The sequence below is a fragment of the Erithacus rubecula genome (genome assembly GCF_903797595.1).
Source record: "Erithacus rubecula genome assembly, chromosome: 5".
In the NCBI taxonomy this organism is placed as follows: Eukaryota; Metazoa; Chordata; class Aves; order Passeriformes; family Muscicapidae; genus Erithacus; species Erithacus rubecula.
The window spans coordinates 44,021,914-44,032,646 of record NC_136687.1 but is presented as its reverse complement, the minus strand read 5'-3'; positions in this window follow the sequence as shown (position 1 = coordinate 44,032,646).

Genomic DNA, 10,733 nt, shown 5'->3' with positions numbered 1-10,733 from the left:
CATCATATCTCTATGGTTGTATGCAGCTAAACTACAAGAGAATAAATAGTAGAGCTAGATGTTAACAAATAATGGCAATGTTATGGTTGTAAAGTAGCTTTTGTTTCACAGCATATTTGTTTTGCATCAAGAGCAGCCTCTGAAGGGAACCAGATGTAGTCAGGGGTGTGAAAAATTCTTTGAAGTGACAATTGCTGTACCACAGAAAGGTTTGGGTGTTTTCAGGGCTTTTTTTTTAGATATGCATAGAACATTATGTGGTTTAAAACAAACCTACTTCAAACTGCTGTTTTGATTTGCTTCTGCAGGTCAGAAAGGTGTTCATTCTGCCCATCCAGCAGACTCTTAAATGTATCCATGTTGCTCAGGATGCCCAGTAAGTTCAGCAGTTTGCGTTTTTATAAAGTAGCAAAGCTGAATTTTGGTCCTTTAAACTCTTGTTGGTGAATGTGCACAAAAAAATAAGGCTCATTCCTGAATAAATTCAAGTATTCAGGTTTTATTTCAGTTGAAGTATCTTTGTCAGGCCTTTTGTAGGATGCATGCAAATTCAGAACAGGCTGACTAATTCTTCCCATCCTCAGCTTTACTCTAGGGTTTGGGAACTTGTTAGCCTCTCCCCTCTGCCAGAACTGACAGTTTTATCTGTTTTGTTCATTCCTCCTTTCATTCTGGTGTTTCCTTCTCTAGGGGTGTTCATTTTGAACAGTCTTTCTCTGTGCCAAGGGTTCAGGCTTTTTCATCATTCGGTCTTTAAACCCACCTAGACAGATAATCTATTTGCAGATTGGTGTTTTGTTTGATTTACTGTGTGCCTCCTTAACACCAGAGGGGAAAAAAACAGAGGATTTTTAAAAAAGATGTGTATGCTGGTCAGTCACTTCTTTTTTACTGTGCTTATTTGCTGTTTTAGATAATGGTTGCCAAACTGATTTGCAATCACTAAAGAGAGTATTTCAAATGTAGAGGGTAAGGGGCTGTTGGGAGGTTGGCACAAGGATTTTGAGAAGAGATGGGTCAAGCAGCATGTGGCTTAAGAGTTGTTTCTAGCTTAAAACAGGCAGGTGGACTTGTAACTTCCCAGCTTGTAACTTCTGACAATGACTTGGTTGCTTCCAGGAATATCTCTGAATGCATAGAAAATCATCAATATTCCTTCAACACTCAATCTGAAGAAAACTGAGCTCTGTTTTATGCAGAGGAACCAATGGGGATGAGAATGGGAAAGGGGAATTGGACTAATAACAGTGAGTTTCATCTTGCATGGAAGCTTCTGGTCATTTCAAACTCTGGTCTTGTACTATCCAGGTAATATTTTTTTATTTTCTTGTGTGCAATTGTCACGAGTCTTTATCCCCCCCAGCCTATATATATATTTTCTAATCAGTATGAAAGTGAACCTGCTGTGATAATATTCCCAATTCATTGAGAATATGCACCTTCTTTTTCCCCTCAAGTGGCAGAAGGGCTGTGACTGGATTAAAGCCCTTCTGGTGACTGGAGCAGCCTCAGGTACAGGCTGTCCTTCCCAGGGTACAGCAGCCTACCAGTGCTGTTGAAATACCTGGAGTCAAAGTGGCATGGAAGGAGGATTGTTGAACCACAGGCAGTGTTTCAGACAGAGCTGTTACCGAGTGTAGTGTATAGATTTTATGTTCATTTAATGACATTTGATCAGGCCCCATTCTTTCTTAGCTTGTTCTGGTGCCATTACCTTGTGTTCAGAATGAACGTTTTTTGTGGCAAATTGTTCTGCTTCTGGAACCCACCTGTGTGTGTCTGTCTAGGCATCTTTCAGTTGTACCATTTGCTCTTAATTGAATTTTAAAACATCACAGGGGGAAAGGGCTCATCTTCCAGTCCTCATTTGGTTGAGGGTTTAATTAATAAATGTGAGAAGGGAGCCAAATTAGTCTCTGGCACACTGCTGAGGGCTTCCTTTCAGAGGAAGAAGATGCTAACTGAATTGTGGGTGATGAATGTACAACGTACATGGATTTGCATACTGTCCAGAATGGGTGGTGGAAAGTGAGCATTCTTCTGTCCTAGTTCATAAATTACTTGTCTGTTTTTTATTGTAGCAATCTTTCATCAAGCCAGCTAGAACATCTGTCCTAGGTCTGAGAAGTCCATAGCAAGGAAATGAACTATTAATTAAGGAAAACTATTTGTCAGCCAAAATCCTGGTCTGTAGCAGGAAGTGTCTTTCTGACTTGAATAAAATTTGAGTCAGTGCTTTGGCTTATTAAGTCTTCATGTTAAATATTTTGCCTGTTCATTGTTTTAAACCATTCTTTCATCATGTCCTTTCTAAAAGATGGTTATATCAGTTCAAAAGTCTTTAAAGCTGTTTCTCTGTCAGTAGCTGTTACCAGTGGGGCTGAAGGTAGTCTGTGAATATGGAACGGCAGGTCACAGGGTGAGATTGATGTGTTTTTAATGCTACCTGGCTGATGTTGCAAAGCCTTCAAGCAGGTTTTTGGCATTTCTTTTGCTGTCACTTTCTGTATTTATGCATCTTGTTAGGTGCTGAATGAAAGCTCACATTAGCCAAGTACCTGATTTCCTCAGGCAATTCTCTGAGCTTGTTCTGCTGAACAGACTCCAGAGAGCTGGAGTCCTTTGCTTTCTGCTAAGAGTGGAAATACCGTCTGGCATCCCACAGTCATGTCCTCATCCTAATAAATTTAGGAAAAGCGTGATGATGCAGTTTTACTGAGGGAACAAACATTTCTGTGCCTCTCTGAATCTTCCTGTTGTAGAAAGAGGAAAAAAAAATTAAGAGTTTTGAGTCTACTTTTGATGCTTTGTAGATAAGAGAACTAAAGGTATGCAAGCGTTTGAGTAATTCTTTTTCATTTTACTTCCTAGTGTCTTCATTCTGTCTGTGATTAGAGAGATAAGACAGTATTTGGCTGAGCTCTGTTAGCAAATAGAGTTTAACTTAGCTCTTAGTTAACAGGGTATTCAGCCTGTACATACAAATTGCTGTATTTTTTGTCTTCAGAATATCTATCTATTTTCTTGTTCTAATGAATTAGCTTAATTTTTTTTTACTTTTTTTTTTTTCTTTTAAGAAAGAAAGAAAACCAAACATGCTCTTTTCTTTCTAAAAAGAAAGAAAAACAAGCAAGTCTCTATTGCTTGCTTTGGATATACCTCAGTGTGGTGAGACTGTTGGACATTTTAGTGTTTTGAGCCTCGTTGTTAAGACCTGCCTGTCTTGTCAGCTGGGCTTTACCAGCTGCAGGGAAGAGGGGTTAAAGTATAGTTAAAACTTGAGATTAATAGAATTTACTTGTGCACTGGTGGCTTTGCTGTAGTTTCCCAGGGGACTAAGCCATGTGTTGTAATGACAGTGTTTTGCAAAGAAATTTAGAAATTGAGCTAAAGAACCTATAAAAAGAATTGAGGTCTTCATAAGTAACTATTCTGCCTGTAATGCTCTGTTCTTCCTTTATTACTAAAAAAAAACCCCAAAATCAGTGCATTCTAATGTCTTCCACTTAAGTTCTGAGACTGGTAGCACAGATCCTTTTGATGTTACCCTTCTTCCTCCTTTTCTGAAAGCTGCTTTCTTGATTGCCACCTTTGTACAGAGATTTTTGCTCCCTAAGTGCTTCAGAGTTCTCCTGGGGAAGCTCATATTTAATTCAGAGTAATTTCTGACCCTGTATCATATGTGTTGTTTGTTTTTTTTACTTGCTTTGTTGAGTGGCATTTAAAAGCTGGTTTGTGGCTGAGCTTACTGGGGCCTGCTGCTAAAAACTCACATTCAATCTTCCCAATGATTTTGCAGAGGGGGAGTTCTGGATGAATTCTTAAAGAAGAATAAGAGGAGAAGAGCAGCTAGAGCAGGGTAAAGAGTTGTGCTGGCATGTGGGAGATGGACTTTCCATTGCAACTTGAATTTAGCCCTGGGGACTTTTTTAGAAAGCTGAAAGCTACAAAATAATTTTGAAGATTCAAAGGGAGTTTTCATCCTTCAGTAACCTTCCCTGTAACACAAAGTCATGAAGAAGTGTGTCAGAAATGTGATGTTTAACTGTCATGGGTTCTGATGCAAAGGGTTTTTTGGAGTTTCCCGTAAAAACAGTGAAGTAGTCAAATCTTTAATTACCTTAACTTTCAGCACTGTTAATGATTTATATCCTACATTCCTGGTGTTTGGGTTTTTCTGTGTTTGTAGTCAATGAATATTAGAGTTAATTTTTATCTTCTGAGCTCTAACATCCTCCATCTTGACACTTTTGCTTTGTTTTTATTCAATCCACTGTCATTCATAATAAGCTGAAAGCTTGCTAGATGCTGCTGTTGACAGAGGATTTCTAGCCCTGCCCAGAAAAATATCCCTGTGTTGCCTGGTATCAGCCTGGGGCCCAAGGTGTGTTTCCAGCAAGGCTCCTTCCATGGCAGGTTTGAAGCAAACCTGCATCCCAGCTTTTTGGCATCCTAGGAAGAAATCCATCAGGACTGTTTCATGGCAGCACTGTTCTGAAGGATAATGTGTTTTGTGACACAAGTCACCTGCATCTCCAGGGACTTTCAACAAGGCAGGTATGTGGCTGCCCCTCCTTGCATGGGCAAGGATAATTCTGCCTCTCTGGGATTGTAAAGCAGTGCCTGGATTTCTGACTGATGGTTTAGGTGGAATCCTTTGCCAAGTGCATATTTGCATGGACTAAAATAGAACAGGCTCCGAACTTTAAAAACAAACTAAGGGTAAGTTTCTGATTTTCTCCTTCAGGGCTTTTTATAAGGAATATATAGAATATTTTGCTTCTCAAATAAAGAAATGACATTTCAACTATTATTTTTGTAAAACAAAAACACAGGGAGTCTTAAAATAATGCATCCCATTTCACCTCCTAGGACATCCTGGGGTTTCCATATGTCCTAGCAGTTGCCTGAAGAGTTGTGCCAGAGCCTGTTTCCTTGTGGTGACTGTGTTTCAGCAGATACCATGTGATGCCAGCTGAATGTGTGGGTGTCCTCTGTGTGTTGCTGAATCAACATGGCTTACTTGCTGAACTCAAAAGCACTTTATTGTGAGGGAAAGAAATTGAGTTTACTGCATGAAAAATGTATACAGGCACAAGAGTCTGCGCCATCATTGCTGTAAAAGCACTGAAGCATTCCATGGAAAAATTTCACAGTTAATAGTGCCTTACATTGGGATTATTATCTTTGTTATCTCTTCCTGCTTCAATGACTTTACTAACAGCAGAAATGTGTAAAACCATTCTAGCGTTGCAGTTCAGAGATACATAATATCTGTTACCTTCCCAGCTGGACAATGAGCAATCACAGTAAAAAAATTATTAAATGTTCAATTTGTTTCTTCCAGGAGTGTCCTCTTCATATTCTGCTGCTAATAATACACACAAATAGAAACTACTGTGTTATTTAGAAAGTTGATGCTACAAACCCCATTTTAAAACATCTTCACATACTGCACACAGTACCTTAATTTACATGGAATCCCCTGTCCTGAAGCACAGGTCTTTCATCTTAAGCATCAGTGCAGGGCCTCCTTCCTTGAGACGTGCCTGGCAGTTCCATGGCTCCCATTCTGGTCCCACAGCAGGACGGGGGTTCTGCACTTTTCTCTTCAACACTCACATAATATGCTGATCTGGAAAAGTGTCTCTCAGACACAAAACTGAAGCTTGCACGAAGATGGGAAGGAACTGTCAAATTCCCTTAAGGGTCACAAAGAGGGGTGTTCAGCACTCAAAGGCATCGACATCAGAAAGCCAGGAGGTACCAGCTTACAACAAAGTCAGCAGCAGACAGCTGTACTGACTTCAGTGTTTGACAGCCTGAAGAGCTATTGGTTGTTTAATTAAACTTTGGTTTGTATTTGGTCACTCAAGAGATCTCCAGCTCTTCCCAGCAATCTACAGCTTGGACATGTGTGAGCCAAACTGCAGATATGTCCTGGTGCTGAGTGACTCTTTTGTAGCTGTTCCTTTATAGTGCCTTCTCTGGATCAGTTCAATCATCATTGTCTCCAAAAATTAACTAATGCAAAGCTTTTTTTGAATACTTCTGGACTCTAAACATACTAACGCATGTTTCTGCATTTTCTGTTCTTCAGTGGGGCTTCTTACTTCTTTGTGGGTAAGGGCAAAGCAGGAACCAAGATCTGCAGTAGCACTAACTTGTGCAGAGAGGGGAAAAAAAGAATATAAATTATTTATGTGCCTCATAGCTTACTTTTGAGCTGATCTTCAGCATGTTCAACTTCTTTTAAGCCTTTGATACTTTCATAGGTGAACCTTCTCCTTTAAAAACTTAAATAACAACAGTTTTAAGGCTTTTACTGTGTTTGGTTTTTCCAGGAAGTTTAGCACATTTGTAGCTTTTGCTTGTGCTTCCTATTTTGCCTTTTGAACAGTGTTGTTGTTGAATGGAGCACCTGAAGCCCAGACTCCTTAGAGTTAGCAGGAAACTGCTGCACTTTTCTAAAATTGCTTACTTGAGGCTGCCTATTTCCACACCAGAAAATTTACCCTTCTGTGCAAAACTACATTAAAAAAAAACAACCTGTTTCTTAGAACCACACACTTTTGATAGCTGATTTCAGAGCCAGGACCAAAGCAACAGACACAGTCAATCTCTAAAACAGTGAGGTATTTATACAATACAGGAAAAATGTCAAAGTTCAACTGAGATAAGGGAAATGAAGAAAAGCTGTCAGACTGGAAAAAGTTTTACAGGAGAACTCTTCACAGTGAGGTCTTGTACACCTACCTTGTTCATATTTGTAATAGTGACTGCAGCACAAGAATTAGGCATGTAATAAACTTACAAAAGCAGTAGGAAGCATTATGCAAAATACCTCAACATTAAGGCCTGGAGTTATAAGAAAAGGAAGAAGAAAATTTCATAGTGTAATATGCAAGATCATATAGCTCTGACTTCATGAAAAGGCTCATCTAAGAGCTCATCTCTTAAAAGTGACAGAGGATAGCTGGAGCTTCAGTTGCACACTAGATGAATAGGAGCCAAGAATAAGATGTGGCTGTCAGTAAAAAAAAAAAAAAAAAAAAAAAAAAAAAGCCTAGGATGTTTTGGACGTATTTTTACTAGACATGTAATGAGTCCTAGCATTGCACTGATATTTTTAAATCTTGTTTTAATATACTGTGGTACAAAATTTTCAGACATTTTTGTAAAAATCTCACTGGAATGTGGCTTGTTTGTAAATGTAAAATGAAATCATGGGGCAAAGCATAAGTGAAAGGGTGATGCTGGCTGCACAGTAGCTGTTTTAGCTGTTACTAAAAACTGTTAGTAACTTTAGTCCAGATACTAGGCAAAACCATCATTGAGTAAGAGTCTGAAAAATTTACATCAGTGACAACAAGAACTGGAAAGAGCTTTTAGGATCAAGCTTGGTTGTTTCCAAAAGAGACGCTATGGGATGGTTGTCTGCAAGAGTATAAGACCAGACTGGCTCTGAAGCAAATTTCTTCCAGTTCTCTGGTACAGCTACAAATAAAAGCTGAGCTATTTCACTCACCCTCTTCCAGAAGCATCAGTGCAAGGGACTGCTTTTAAATCCTCTGCAGACATTGCCTTTTTGCTCATTTCCTGTTTTGATTGTAAGCACGTTGCAGTGCTGTGTAGGACTCACAGAGATGATCTAACCTTGTCTTTGCTCCAGCTGTGTCTGGTTTAACTGAAAGATGCACGTCTGAGATAACACAGTTTATATTTGCTTCATACTATTCTGTTTCCAAGTATCTGATTTCTCCAGGTTGGATGCAGAAGTGATATTCTTTCCTATTGAACAACCCAGCTGATGTGGTCTGTGTTAGACCATTGCATGCAAGAAAGGAGTTAACTGATCAGGTTCTTCAGTTATTGCCAAATTCTGCTCGCTTGCATTTGGTTTGCTCAATGAACCATACATTGGAGCAATGTGCCCCCAAGCATCCTGGGTTGGATATTTAATGACTTGTGACCACATAAATTGGTAATCTCGTGGCCAGTGATGTGAGCAACATTTCCCTTTCCAGTTGAACAGAAATTGCTCAGCAGTTACAGCGCTTCCTGCCCTTCCACGTGCAGTTCAGCAGCACACAGATGCCTGGGCAGGCACAGCCTCCCACAGCAGCCATGGCATGAGGGAAGCCTTGTCAGCTCTGGCTCATGACTCTAAGCTAGCCAAGCCAGCAGGAAAAACACAATTGCCATCACCTCAGGGATTACTGCAGGGCTTCTGCAGCTGGACAAGGTGACTCAAACACAGCCAGTAAAGCCCTAGTCCACAAAGCAAATGCCAGAGTGGCATTGCTTGTTGTACTTCTTCATCCAGTGAGCCAAAAAATGCAGACTTACAGAAACATGGAGCTGAATTCAGCTTTTAAAAAAAGGGGTAGCCCAAAGATTACAATTTTGGTTAAATTTTTCATATAACTTGTATTAATTTCGTCTTTCCTCAGCTGAAGGTGAATATCTCCCATTTTGTAAAGTGAAAGGAAGAAGTCATAAAGAAAACAGGTCATTTAAGGGAGTATCAAAGCTAAGTGGGATGACATTGCAAGACCAGCAAGTTTATGCTGCCTCAACCTGCATATAATATCTTTCCATTACTACAATGTGCTCTTCAAAGTGCAAAGTTTGCTGGAAAACACACCACAGTAGTGCAGACCTTGTACTCCATGCCTGTTGATAGATGTGGTTAAAACACATTTGATCTCTTTAAAAGCATGTACATACCTTCTTTTGTGCCTGAAGAAAACACCGTGAAAAGATGTCATTCAAGAAATTTACATCCCAGTAACTTATCTGATACATTATCAGACACCAACATAGGATCAGCCACCGCCCATGGACAGAGCTTGCTACCACAAAGACAGCATATGGTATTATTTGTTTTCCATTAACACCTGCAAACTTCTATGCAACTGATGCTGCAAAATCCTGTTGTAAGACACAAAAAAAAGGCAGAGGGTTGAAAACAGTAATTTTCCTGGGGAGGTATGGAGTGGTTGTATTTGGAAGCCAAGACATGTCTGAGATCAGGGCAGTCTGTGGGAGAGCTCAGAACCAAGCATGGCCCTGCAGAAGTTCAGTCTCACACCTCCCCATGTTTTTTTCCCACTTCCACTTTTACCAAAGGCCTACACTCCAGGCAGCCATTTCAGAACGTGGGAAAACATCAGTGGCCAGCCTGAACTCAGCTCAGTAACGAATTATTGGTTCAGTTCCAGTAAGAAAAACATATTTTTTGACTGGTGCATATTTTCCCCAGCAATCCCACTAGAAAATTCCCACTCAGCTTGCAGAGCCTGAACTCTGCCTGCCTGGGCAGTGGCCAGCAGGATGCCAGGAGCTCTGCAGAAAGTGCTCCTAAGCATCCAACAGCAGTTACTTGCCATGATGTTAGCAGTTTCAGGTTGTCCAGTAGCAGCACCTAGAAATTATATCTAAGTGTTTTAGTGCACTAATGGATAAGTCATTATCTTTTCACGTGGGAGCCTCATTCAAAGACGTAGTTCTTGCTCAAAAAAAAAAACAAGCTTGAATTTCAAGATGCACTGTTAGGTAAAGCTACACACCCTCGAATATCAGCCTGCAGGGTGTGACTGAGATAAATTAAGAAATGGTGTCAGCAGGTATGACACTAAGTAAAACAAAGTCTGCCACAACCGACTGAAGAAACGAGTGACACTTAGAACCTGTCGAAATACAGCAGGTATAACCTTAGTGCAATGTTAAAAAGTCATCACAAATGCGGCTGCAGCACTGTGCCCTGTGCTGTTTCACCATCTCAGAGTCCAGATGCTGTGATGGAAATAGCACAGAGAGCTTTCCAGGAGCTTGAGGGCTTAACCTAAGTGGACCATTTGTTTATATAAAGGTGAAACTAATTGACAGCATCTTCGTTAATCACATCTGCCATCACTGCTGCCCCCCAGCGAATGCTACAAAAAACAACTGAGTATGGCTGGCAGGATTTCTTTTAGTATTCAAAGTGAATCAGGCACGACAAAAAACACAACAAACTCAAACTCAAATCCTCAAATTTGCATTTCTATGATTCTTTTGAAACGAGATGTTGCAAAGCCATTTCTAAGAGAATACTGATTTCTTAGTGTTTGCTGTATAGTAACTGAAAAAGATGTTGACACAAATAATGCTTGTTCCATTGAAAAATCTTTTCCTCATTTAAAATTGTTTGTAAAAGTCCTAGCCATAAAGAACAAGATATTTGTCTCGGCCCAAATTCCATAAGGGTGGGGGGGGAGGGGGGGGTTTAATTAAATACACTTTCTGGCAGGGCTCCATTGCCCAGTGACCTGCCTGTGTGGTACCCTGGTGCTGCAGGGAAGGATAACGCACAAGAATTCGCCACTACCACCACCACTGCCTCATGAACACCAGCAGGGAATCAGAGCAGTACATGGGAGACCCTGAAGCACCACATTCCAGGAAATTGTCCAGCTGATCTCCCCATCTAACTGCTCTTGCTAACAGTTTGATAACCTTCTGGGATACTTCTGGCTGATTATCCCTGCTACCACCAGGCTTCCTCCTCCTACATGGTTTGTTCTCCCTGATGCATCACCACATGGTCCAGGGTGGGGGGACAGCGATTATGACAAGAGACTTGGGGAAGATGGCAGCTGCCAGGATTCAGATCTGCTCAGGCCTGCCCCGAGCCCCCCACTCCTCCAGCCATCAGAACAGCACTGGCACTGGGCTGTGTGGAAACTTGG